The 13,552-nt window shown below is 39.3% G+C and overlaps 1 protein-coding gene across 1 annotated transcript in view; it reads right to left on the reverse strand.

Moving 5' to 3' along the window:
* The window catches only part of KCNN2 (potassium calcium-activated channel subfamily N member 2), a 464,601-nt gene that overhangs the window by 281,560 nt on the left and 169,489 nt on the right, over nt 1–13,552 (reverse strand). Inside the window, exon 2 of the mRNA XM_078451764.2 lies at nt 2,390–2,475. The gene's annotated coding sequence lies outside the window, so the exon portion shown is untranslated. The remainder of the gene's footprint in view (nt 1–2,389; nt 2,476–13,552) is intronic.

Below are 13,552 nucleotides of genomic sequence, written 5' to 3' on the forward strand. Positions count from 1 at the left end.
CAGCTCAGAGCCTGGAGACCGCTTTGGATTCTGTGTCTCCCCCTCTCTGTCCCTCCCCTGCTCATGCTCTGTCTCTCTCTGCCTCAAAAATAAATAAAAACATTAAAAAATTTTTTAAAATTTTAATGTTTTTATTTATTTTTGAAGGAGAGAGAGACAGAGAGTGAGTGGGGTAAGAGCAGAGACAGCGGGGGGACACAGAGTCCAAAGCAGGCTCCAGGCTCTGAGCTGTCAGCACAAAGCCTGACACGGGACTCAAACTCACAAACCGTGAGATCGTGACCTGAGCCGAAGTCAGATGTTCAACCGACTGAGTCACCCAGGCACCCCAAAACATTATACAGCTGTTTAAAAGAATGAGTTAGATCTCTGGTTTTGGATTATAAGCCCTGGCATTCATCACCCTACCCTAAGGGATTAAATATCTTAGTTCAAATACAGACTCCCTGTGACAGCTCACTCTCAACAAAAAGCCACATCACTAGTTTCAGAATCACAAACTCCAGATGAAGCAGTAACACAACATGCACAAGACTGGGACTTCTTGATAAGGGACTTGGCAGGAAGTAACAAATAAACACCTATTTTGAGACCAGAACTACCTGCTTTACAAAAAGTCTGGCTTTGAAAAATGTCTCACTCGGACTCAGCAGCCATGAGAAATGGACCTGAGTCATGCCTCTCTAAGGTACAATAGCTCCCTTTTATCCACGGTTTTGCTTTCTGTGGTTTCTGTTACCCATAGTCAACCACGATCTGCAAATATTAAATGAAAATTTCCAGAAAGAGAAAAGTTGTAAATTTCACATCAGAGCCATTCTGAGTAGTGCAATAAAATCTTACACCAGCCTGCTCTGTCCTGCCCTAGATGTGAATCATCCCTTTGTCCGGTATATCCATGCTGGAGACGCTATCGATCCCTTAGTCGTGATTAGCTAACATCTCGGCTATCAGATCGACTGTCGCAGTATGCAGTGCTGGTGTTTAATTAATCCTCATTTTACTTAATAATCGGCCCAGAGTACAAGAGTAGTCATATTAGCAATTTGATATGCCAAAGAAAAGCCATAAAGTGCTTCCTTTAAGGGAAAAGGGGAAAGTTCTGAACTTAAGAAAAAAATATCACATGTTGCAGTTAAGAGTGAATCTTCTCTCCATGGAATGGCGAGGGAAAAAGAAATTTGTGCTAGTTTTCTTCTTCATGTCTCCCTATGCCTAATTTATGAATTAATCTTTATCATAGGTATGTATATATAGGAAAAACATTGTATATGTAGGGTTTGGTGCTGTCTGCTGTTTCTGGCACCCACTGGGGGTCTTGTAACATACCCCTGCAGATAAGGGGGGGGATGACCGTAATCAGAAAATTAAGCCAAGGACCTTGACTATTACTGCCAGTGCCTTAAATGTACCCAACTGTGCTGGCAAGCTAGGTGGGGGGCAGAAGTGTAAGAGAATTACCCTTAGTTTGCCAATGTGAGGATTTTACCACCAGGATGGCGCTGGCAAGCAATGTTTGAGATTGCCCTAAATAAATAATAGGGCAGTGAGTGCAGTCTGGACTCAGAAATTGCTTCTAGACTGAGCAAGGGAAGGTGAGAAGCTTGTGTCTATCTGCTACATATAAAAATAACCAGGTGACATACCCAGAAAGAGTAGTACCTCCTTAAGAACTTTATCTTCAAAGACATGTTTCTCCTTTTCAACCAAGAACCATTTTTGTTATACTCCAGATAAAACCAGAAAGTATTTTGTAACTTAATATCAATGTATTCAAGGACCAAAAAGGGAATCCCACAGAAGACCATCTCCCCAAAAAGTATTCATTGACGCTTGCCGTTAAGTTCTTTAAAAGGTTGACATTGAAATTTGTTTTTAATTATAGATTCATCTTTATCACAGTGTTCTGGTCAAAACAAACCAAGGATGTAATTCTCTGTGCTGATACTTAATCCCACACCAAAGTGCCACCTTTCAAAGGAAACTATCCGTAACGTTAAAATAAAAACATATTTATTCACTCAAGAAATATTTTTGAGCACCTTCTTCACAGTAGCAACTTTTCAAAGCACTGAATGAGCTTTCTCAGGGGTTACAAAGATAAATGAAAAGTTACTTTCTCGGGTTTTTTTCCTCAAGTTATCAATATTCCAACTGTTTATCTTTTCTTAGCATAGTGGCGGTCAGCTAGTGACAGGAATGAGCAGCTAATGGTTGAAAAAGCTAATGGTTGAAAAAGCTAATGGTTGAAAATGTTGAAGCCACAGGCAAAGGGGAGAGTCCAATTGAAGTAAATGTAGCTGACCTAATTTTTAACATTTTTTTCAATCAAATCACCATGTTTTATGTTCGGAAAAAAACCACATATTTTACTATAACTTTTACTCACCGCTATTGTTTATATCCCACTCCATTCCTTGGATTCACTTTTCCTCTTGCTGGAGCCCATGCTTTTGTAATTCTCTCAGCAAGAATCTGTAAGAAGTAAATTCTATTAGATTTTGCCCCCGACTTTCTTTCATCCTTACTCTACTATGATAATTTCATGCTGCACAGAGCCTCATTTAGCATAAGTACTTTCTCCTCAGTATTTAAAGATTTTATTCCATTGCTTTCTAGCATGCATTATCACTTAAAAAGACAGGGAAAAAATCTACAGTCAGCATACTTGTTGCTACATTGCAGAAAATCTATAGAACAATTACTATTTAGATTCTCTCATTTTTCACCATGTAGAGTTCTGACATTACTGCCGTATACAAAGGAATATGGCTAACAGAAGTGGAGGCTGAAAATTAGGCCATGGGCCCCTCAACCCAAGTCCTGAAACTGAAGGACAGCGTCCGCCAGAGGGCTCCATGTTCTGTGTTACACAGAAGTGTCATATAGGGTATGCATCCATTGCCTTCTAGCATGCATTATCAGTATCACCATATTGTATAAAGGACTGAATTTTTATTTCTTATATTCACCACTTGGGTCATTGTCCATCTGAGGATCTATGTCTTTCTTCAATTTGGAAGATAATCTCTCATTATAGCTCTTATTTTTAGAATATGTATTAGGCATATGTTGGAACAAAATTCTCTATCTTCTCATCTGGGTCTTTAATGTCACTGAAAAAAACAAGTCTCAGTGTTTTGTTTCAGGTCTTCCAATACATTAATTATCTCTTTAGTTATATCCACTTGTTAATTTTTTTTAATGTTTATTTATTTTAGAGAGAGACAGAGTGTGAGCAGGGGAGGGGCAGAGAGAGAAGGAGGCACAGAATCCAAATCAGGCTCCAGGCTCCGAGCTGTCAGCACAGAGCCTGGCACAGGGCTCAAACTCATGAGCCATGAGGTCATGACCTGTGCTGCAGTCCAATGCTTAACCAACTGAGCCACCCAGATGTCCCTTCCCTTGCTACTGTAAAAATGACCATAATTTTGGGGGTGCCTGGGTGGCTCAGTTGGTTAAGCATCTGGCTCTTGATTTCAGCTCAGGTCATGATTTCAGGGTTTGTGGGATTAAGCCCTGTATCAGTCTCTGCACTAACAGCAAGGCACATACTTGGGATTCTTTCTCTTCCCATCCCCTCTCCTTCCCCCATGCAAAATAAATAAATAATTTTTTTAAATGACCATAATTTTCAATCCTCGGATTCCTAATTGGTTTTTTTATGTTTTCCCTGTTCTTGAGACACATCCTGTCTTTGTATCTCACAATTTCTTTTTCTTCTCTTACGAATATTACTTATTCCTGTATCTTTTTAGAATTTCAAAACGACTTATTTCAAAAATTCATTTTGGAAGACTGCCTTAGTATTTGTATTTCTTTGAATGACAATTCACATGCTTACGGAGTTTACTGGCCACTTTTCATGAAGTTTTATTTCCCTCTTCTTGGGTGAGATTTTTCATTACTTCTGCGCACCTCCATAAGTGATATAGCATCTATATACTTTAAATACATATTTTAAAACATTTTGACCAGCATTGCTACAACCAGGCGTGTTGAGGGAGATGGTCAGTGCATCAATTAACAATAGGGTTTTAATCAGATTGAAATATACCTTTCTAATGCATTATTTGCTAAACCAGGTGCTGTGCGAAAATATTTTATAGGTTTGATTTGTGAGGTTAACATTCAGAACTTTTTTTTTGCAAGATCAATGTTTCTAATTACACAGTCCAGAGATCAGCAAACTATAACTCATGGGTCTAATCTTACTGGCTACCTGTTTTTTTTTTCAGGTCCGTCAGCTAAAAATTATTTTCACATTTTTAAAGAAGTGTACAACAGAAACCATACGAGGCCCATAAAGCCTAAAATATTTATAATTTGGCCCTTTACAGAAGAAAGTTTCCTGATCCCTGATATGATCTATCATCAGATACCATCCAGGCTTTTTTCCCCCTTGATTTTTAAAAATAGATTTTATTTTCAAGAGCCATTTTAGGTTCACAGCAAAACTGAATGGAAGACAGAGATTTCCCATGTACCACCTGCCCCCACACATCCATAGCCTCCCCCAATCTCAACATCCCCCACAAAACTTTTATTACCACGTGATGAATCTACATAGACACATCACTATTTCCCAAAGACCATAGTTTACTCATGGTAACATAGAGTTCATTCTTTTTTTTTTTTAATGTTTATTTATTTTTGAGAGAGAGAGAGAGAGAGAGAGAGAGAGACACCAAGCATAGGTGGGGGAGGGGCAGAGAGAGAGGGAGACACAGAATCCAAAACAGGCTCCAGGCTCTGAGCTGTCAGCATAGAGCCTGACACGGGGCTAAAATTCACAAGCTGTGAGATCATGACCTGAGCTGAAGTTGGACGCTTAACTGACTGAGCCACCCAGGTGCCCCAAGTTCACTCTTTTTCTTTTTTTAATTTTTTACTGTTTATTTTTGAGAGACAGAGAGAGAGAATGAGTGGGGTAGGGACAGAGAGAGAGGGAGACACAGAATCCAAAGGAGGTTCCAGGCTCCGAGCTGTCATCATAGAGCCCAACACAGGGCTCGAACCCAAGAACCATGAGATTATGACCTGAGCTGAAGTCACGCACTTAACCAACTGAGCCACCCAGGCGCCCCACATAGAGTTCACTCTCACTGTTGTACATTCTATGGGTTAAGACAAATGTATAATGACATGTGTCCACCATTATGTAATCATACAGAGTAGTTACACTGTCCTGAAAATCCCTTGTACTCTGCCTATTTATCCTGTAGCCCCTGGCAACCAGTAATGTTTTTACTATCACCATTGTTTTATCTTTTTTAAACAATGTGATACAGTTAGAATCAAACAGCACGTAGCCTTCTCAGACCGGCTTCTTTCACTTAGTAATATGCATGTAAATTTCCTCCACATCTTTCCATGGCTTGCTAGCTCAGGTTTTTTTTTCAGTGCCAAATAATATTCCATTGTATATACCACAGTCTATTCACTTGGATTTCATCAGTTTTGTAGTCTTGTTCATATTTCTTATGTATATATTTTGTTAAATTTATATCTAAGTATTCAATCAGGGGAGTGCTAATGTATATGGTATTGTGTTTTAAATGCAATTCTTTCAGATTTTCTACTTAACGATCACATCATCTGTGAACAAAGGCAGTTTTATTTCTTCCTCACCAGCCTGTATACTTTCATGTTCTTTTCGTATTGTGTTAACTTAGACTTTAAGTATGATGGTGAAAAGCAGTAGTGACAGAGGACATCCTAGCCTTGTTCTTGATCTTAATGGGAAAAATTCTAGTTTCTCACCATGAGGTAGGATGCTGGCTGTAGATTTTTGTAGATATAATTTATCAAGTTGACAGTTTCCCTCTATTCCTAGTTTACTGAAAGCTTTATTGTGTTAGATTTTGTCAAATGCTTTCTCTACATCTTGATACCATCCCAGTGTTGTTGTTGTTGTTTTTAAGATTTTATTTATGTTTTAAGGAAACTCTACATCCAACATGGGGCTTGAACTCATCACCCCAAGATCAAGAGTTGTATGCTCTACGGACTGAGCCAGCCAGACACCCCTACCATCCCAGTGATTTTATTTTTTAAAAATCTGTAGTGAAGCTCAGAAAGTAATCTTTTACATAAAAACTCACAAGATTCAGATTCACATGGCCCTAAGACCACACTTTGAGATACCCTGTCCTAAGAAGTCCATAGACATTGGCTGTAGAGACATGGAGATCCACCAGCCCAAGTTTTCCCCAAGTGTTCATAATGGAATACAATCATTTGAATATTTTTAATTGTCACTGATTATAGAGGCCTATGCTAGTGATCAATTATCTTCTTTGTTAGCCTGACCCACAAACCGTATATATAAGGGCAGCCTCCTTCCTTAGATCAAACCTAAGTAAACCCAAACAAATTACTTTCTCTTTTTCATTTTTTTCTCATATTGCTGCAATTTCAAAGTACTTTTCTTTTCTTGGTATAGTAATGGCAGGCTGAAGAGAGAAATAAGAAGTTACTGGTTGAAAGAAAGTGAGTCACTGAATCAAGGATATTTGAAAACCACAGATAGGAGAATCCCAGTGAAAGTAAATGCATCAAACCAAATAATGTGCTTTTCAACACAATGACTGAGTTCTACATTAGAATTTCATTATGTTTTACACCTGGAAGTATTACAAGCTATATATCAGTTATACCCCAATAAAAAAAAAAAAAGAATGAAATGCTACATGTGTCCCTGAGTATCATTTGGGTAGCAGGTTAATTCATAAAAATCCTCCCAATTCTAGGTGGTGAAGCCCCACAACTTACTTGTTTCTTGATCTTATTCTGGGTGCTAAAAACTGCTGAAAAGTTTGGGCCCAGACAGAAATGTTCCAGGGAAAATTTATATCTACTTCTTTAAAAAAATTTTTTAATGTTTATTTATTTTTGAGAGAGAGATACAGAGTGCAAGCAGGGGGTGGGGGAGACAGAGAGAGAGGGAGACACAGAATCTGAAGCAGGCTCCAGGCTCCAAGCTGTCAGCACAGAGTCTGACGTGGGGCTTGAACTCACGGACTATGAGATCATGACCTGAGACAAAGTTGGACGCTTAACTGACTGAACCAGCCAGGTGCCCCAATTTATATCCACTTCTTAAGATAAAAGTGCAAAAGAGCTAAAATTATTTGCAGAGCTGTTTGCCAACAATGTGAAGGCTACAGCTGACTTTTAGTTGGAGATAAAATAGCAATCCATTGTTGTCTTCCCATCTCCTCCCAGATAGTGGGTCGGGGAACTAACGGGTACAGAAACCCATGGTGAAACTTGTGACATGCAGAGAACATGGCTCAAGGAAAGAATGCAAAGGGAAAGGTCTGGCTTGTCACACTTTTGTGTCTTGGGTCCTAATCTGATTTATGGATTTAACTCCAGTGACTGCACTTGACTATTTTTCAAATCCTGGAGACAGTGTGGTCCCTTCCCAGCCAGAGTCTCAGCCCATAATCATGCTGAAAGGGTTTTATGTTACTGAGCCTAAGGACTATGTGTCACAGTGAAGAAAAGTAACTCTCCTTTGCTCTTCTCTATCTAGCTACTGGTTTCTTTCTCCCAGCTGAATATAAAGTACATCTTCCCCTTTAAAATCACCCTTTAGAAATTTTGTTCTTATTCACTGTGGCAGAGAGGATAAAAAGTGATTAGAGTTTCCATCCTGAGCCTTGGATCCTGGTTACAGCTGACAAGCCTATACTCTAGCAGGAATAAAATCTTAAATGATTGCTATCACGCTGGCTTCCTATACAATACAAAGACAAACTGTGAACCGAACCCTTTTGAAAAATGGAAATATTTCATTAAGTCTATCCAAGTTACACTCTTGGCAAAGCAAAATCTTTCTGTCACCAAACCAGCACATTTCTACTCTTTCCTAAGCCCTTGGCTATGTGGAGGTGATAAGTAAACCTTTCCTCTGATCTTGGTTCCAAATGAATAATATGAGAGATAGCATCTCATTATTCACTTGGAACTGATGATACCATCTGTTTCTTGTTACCAAAACCATGAGGCTGTAACATAAAAGTTAGGCATTGACGACTTCACTGATTTTACTCCTTTTGAATGACACGGAGGTTGCTTTCAAATTTTTCCCTCAGAGAAAGGTTTTCTTTTATTTCTTTTATTTCTTTATTTATTTTTTAGGTGTTAGAAGACTCAAAGTTCTCAAGCCAAGGCTCTACCTGGTCCAAATTACAACTGATGATTTGGGTGCCATTAATCCTTCTTAATTATACATTCTTCGAAAGAGAGTGTCTGACTCCCAAATGGGGAGCTTTCTATGGCTCAACTTTCACACCTGTGAACTGGGGAGAGAAATAGTAACTCTCTCATGGGGTTCTTTTGAAGATGAAATCAGATCATGTTATTTGAAGCATTTAGCACAGGGTCTGGGGAAGCACTCAGTAAATGTTTGTATTGTAGGGGCCAGAGGTCTTGTTGGAAGCTATCAGTTTGAACTACTTCTTGGAAATCAGTTTGTATGAAGGACAAGAGCTTCAAACCCAGGCTCACTCTGTATGGTAGAAATTCTTACTTATACTGTCTTAAGCAACTTACCGTACCTTTATTTCTTAGCTAGATAATGGGAATAAAGAAAGCTACCTCGGATGGTGGCCGTACCAGTGAGCTACCAAGGAAGGGGGGAGACTAAATGCATCTCCCCTTCCAAGTCTCTTAATGCTGAACTGAGAAGATGGTAACCAAGTAAAAATCCCAAGTTCTGCAAAATCAAAGAATGCTGGTGAAGAACTGAAGCACATAAGAAATGAAATAAGAAATGCTAATCGATATTTACAAGTCAGGAAGCAGATCACTAAGTATAAATGATTAGAGAATGCTGAAAGCTAAATGTGGACAATGAGGAAGATAAAAAGCAAGTCAAGCCCCAATTCCAAACAATGAAAAGGCTAAAAAATGAGAGGAAAAAATATTCTCAGGAAATAGATGAGCATCTGTAAAAGAAACTCTTACGGATAGCCCCATCAAGATGGCAGGTGATTCTGAGCTCACCTCTTCCCACGGACACACCAAAGCTACCACTGCATACAGAGTGCCTCTCTGACAATGACCCGAACACTGGCACGACAGCTCTTCCACAGCTAAAGACATAAAGAGAACCCCACATGAAGAAGGGTAGCAGGAGCACAGATGAGGTCTGATTAGAACCCATACCCCTGGGCTGATGACACACGAGTAGGAGGGATATTGCAGGCATGGAGGTCTTCCCTGAGAAGCAAGGGCTTTAAGCTCCACACCAGGGAGACCCACCACCACCACCACCACCACCACAGGGGCCTGCACGGGGAAGACAAGACTTCATAATGCCTGGCTTTGAAAATCAGCAGGGCTAATTCCAGGGGCTTATGAAAATCAATGAGGCTTAAGTCCAGGAGAGCCAGAGTCTTCTAGGAAGCCAGGATTCTGCTCTTAAAGGGCCTGCATACAAGCTCACTCACTCCAGGACCCAGCAGAGAGGCAGCCATTTGAAAAGTACCTGAGCCATATGTGAAGGAAATTTATGGACCACTTTTAGTGTATGTGCCAGAGGAGCAGGGATTTGTAGGAAATTTCTCCAGGAAAGAAGTACAGGTGGTCACCAGTTCTGACACTCCATCCATCTTGTCAGCACCATCATATCATCCTGGCTTCCTCATGGACCCACCCCCGCAGCTACCCTTCCAAGGTGGCATCCCCCCTCCCCTCTCCAAAACCAGCAGGCAGCCTCAGCCAAGACTGGCACCCCTTCCAAGGCAGCTCCCACCACACCACAACACACCCAGCCAGTGGCTGGGACAAAACACCTCCAGCTTCTATCCCACTACACCTGGCAGCAATCTCAGACCAAACTGGCATGTGTCACACCCCCACTCTACCAAAGTGGCTCCCAATGTCTCACACCCAGTGGGTGGACTCAGTCAGGACTGGAAGCCCCTCTCCCAAAGTGGCTCCTGTCCTGGGGGTGGAGGCAAGCAGTACCACCCCAGCAGTCACAGCAAGACCTTGTAACTAGTCACACTAGGGCTGAGCCTTGCTCACCAGTGAGTCAGCAGGCATGGATAAAAAGTACATTTATATGGCAGCTGCTCATACCAGCCAGCCAGGCCAGGGGCCAGCCACACCCAGCAGTGCACCTTCAGCAGTTATGGCCCAGTTACAACAGAAGGGCATAGGCAACCCACACAGGGACACCCCCCCCCCCCGAAGCACCTAGTTCTGGTGACCAGGGTGAGTTGTTCCTCTGAGCCCCATAGGCACTTTCTACTTAAGTCCACTCCTTTAAGACCAGGAGACATAGCTGACCTACCTAACACATAGAAACAAATGCAGAATCAGGCAACATGAGGAGATGGAAGAATATGTTCCAAAAGAAAAAAGAAGACAAACAGAAAAAGAACAAAACAAAACAGAGATAAGCAATCTACCTGATAAAGAGTTCAAAGTAATAAAAAGTCTCACTGAACTCAGGAGAATGAGTGGACACAGTGACAACTTCATCAAAGACATAGAAAATAAAGAAAATAACCAGTCAGAGCTGAAGAATACAATAACGAATGAAAAATACACTAGAAATACTCAACAGCAGATTAGAGGATGCAGAATGATAGATCAGTGATCTGGAAGACAAAATAGTGGAAATCAGCCAGGATGAACAGCAAAAAGATAAAAAGAATTTTTAAAAATGAGGATAGTTTAAGGGATCCCTGGAATAACAATTGTACTAACATTCACATTATAGGGTTCCCAGAAGAAGAAGGAAGAGGTGAAAGCAAAAAATTCTTTGAAGAAACAATAGCTGAAAACTTGTCCTACCTGAAGAAGGAAATAGACATCCAGGTCCAGGGAGAACAGAGAGCTTCAAACAAGATAAACATAAGGAGGTCTAAACCAAGATACATAATAATTAAAATGGTAAAAATTAATGATAGAGAATTTTATTATTTTTTTAATGTTTATTTATTTTTGAGAGCAAGAGAGACAGAATGTGAGCAGGGGAGGGGCAGAGAGAGAGGGAGACACAGAATCCAAAGCAGGCTCCAGGCTCTGAGCTGTCAGCACAGAGTCCGATTTGGGGCTCAAACTCACGAACCACAAGATCATGACCTGAGCCAAAGTTGGATGCTTAACTGACTGAGCCACCCAGGTGCCCCAATTATAGAGAATTTTAAAAGCAGCAAGGGAAAAGAAAACAGTTACGTACAATGAAAACCCCATGAAACCATCAGCTTATTTTTCAGCAGAAACTTTACAGGCCAGAAGAGAGTCGCATGATATATTCAAAGTCCTGAAAGGAAAAAATCTACAACCAAGAATACTCTATTAGGCAGGGTTATCATTCAATATTGAAGAAAAGATAAAAAGTTTTTCAGACAAACAAAAGTAAAAGGAGTTCATCACCACTAAATGGCCTTACAAGATATGTTAAAGGGACTTCTTTAAGCAGGAAAAAAAGGCCTTAACTAGAAGAAAATTACGTAAAAAAAAAAATCTCACTGGTAAAAGCAAACATACTGTAAAAGTAGTGGATTAACTACTTATAAAACTACTATACAGTTTAAAAGACAAGAGTAGTAAAATCAACTGTTTCTACAAGTAGTTAAGGAATATACAAAATAAAAATATGTACAGTTTGAGGTCAAAAAACATAAAACCCTGGAGGGGGGGTTAAAATGTAGTGCTTTTAGAATGTGCTCAAACTTAAGTGACCATTGACTTAAAACAGACTGCTACATACACAGAGTGTTATATATGAACAGCATTGGTAACCACAAACTGAAAACCTATATAAAATGCACAAAAAATAAAAAGAAAGGAATCCAAACATAACACTAAAAAAGTCATCATTCACAAGGAAAGAGAGTAAGAGAAGCACAGAGAAGAACTACAAAAACAACCAGGAAATAATTAACAAAATGGCAATATGTATATATCTATCAATAATTACTTTAAAATGCAAAATGACTGGGGCACCTGGGTGGCTCAGTTGGTTGAGCATCTGACTCTTGATTTTGGCTCAGGTCATGATCTCAGGGTTTGTGGGATCAAGTCCCACATCAGGCTCTATGCTGACAGTGTGGAGCCTGCATGGGATTCTCTCTCTCTCTCCCTCTCTCTCTGCCCTTCCCCTGCTTACATTCTCTCAAATAAATAAGTAAACATTTTTTAAAAATGCAAATTGACTAACTGCTCTAATAAAAAAAAAAACATAGGGGTGACTGAATGCATAAAACAAGAGCCATCTATATGCTACCTATAAGACATGCACTTCAGACCAATAGACATATACAAATTCAAAGGGAGGGAGACACAAAGATATTCCATGTGAATTGAAATAAAAAAATAGCTTGGTAATAATACTTATATCAGAAAAAGTGGACTTTAGAAGAAAGACCATAATAAAAGACAGAGAAGGGCATTTCATCATGATAAAGAGATCAGTCCAAGAAGATTTAACAATTATGAATACCTATGCACCCAACTTTGGTGCATCTAAATAAATAAAGCAAATATTAACAGACACAAAGTAAGAAATTGACAGTAATATCATGATACAGGGATGTTTAAAAATCACATTTACATCAATGGAGAGATCATCCACATAGAAAATCCTTAAGGAAACAGTGACTTTGAATGGCATATTAGATCAGGTATATACAGAATATTCCATCCAGCAGAATACAAATTCTTTTCAAAGACAAATGGAACACTTGCAGTATACATCACATATTAGGCCACAAAACAAGTCTCAATAAATTAAACAACACTGAAATCATGTCAAGCAATTTTTTCCAACCACAACAGTATGAAACTAGAAATTAATTACAAGGAAAAAAACCCTAGAAAAATGCCAACATGTGGATGCTAAACAAAACACTCTGAATAATCAATAAGTCAACAAAGAAATCAAGGAGGAAATTTTTTTTAAAAGATGGAGAAAATGAAAGTGGAAACACAACAGTTCAAAATCTTTGGGATATAGCAAAAGCACTATTAAGAGGGAATTATATAATGATGCAGGCCTTCCTCAAGAAATAAGAAAAATATCAAATAAACATTTTCACTTTATACCTAAAGGAATAAGAAAAAGAATAACAAACAGAACCCAAAGTTAGTGGAAGGGAAATAATAATAAAGATCATAATGGAAATAAATAAAATAGGGACTCAAATAAATAGAAAAGATCAATGGAACCAAGAGCCAGTTCTTTGAAAAGAAACAAAATTGATATCATTTAGCCATACTCATCAAGAAAAACAAAGAAGACTCATATAAATCGATCAGAAATGAAAGAGAAATTCCTGACACCACACAAAAACAAAGAATTATAAGAGATTAACATGAGTCGTTATATACCAACACACTGGACAAACTAGAAGTAATGGATAAATTCCTGGAAACACACAGTCTTCCAAAACTGATTCAGAAAGAAACAGAGAATCTAAATAAATAATCAGGGGTGCCTGCATGGCTCAGTGGGTTGAGTGTCTCACTTCGGCTCAGGTCATGATCTCACAGTTCATGAGTTTGAGCCCCGTGTCAGGCTCTGTGC

This window comes from Panthera onca, chromosome A1, assembly GCF_046562875.1.
Source record: "Panthera onca isolate mPanOnc1 chromosome A1, mPanOnc1 haplotype 2, whole genome shotgun sequence".
Taxonomy (NCBI): domain Eukaryota; kingdom Metazoa; phylum Chordata; class Mammalia; order Carnivora; family Felidae; genus Panthera; species Panthera onca.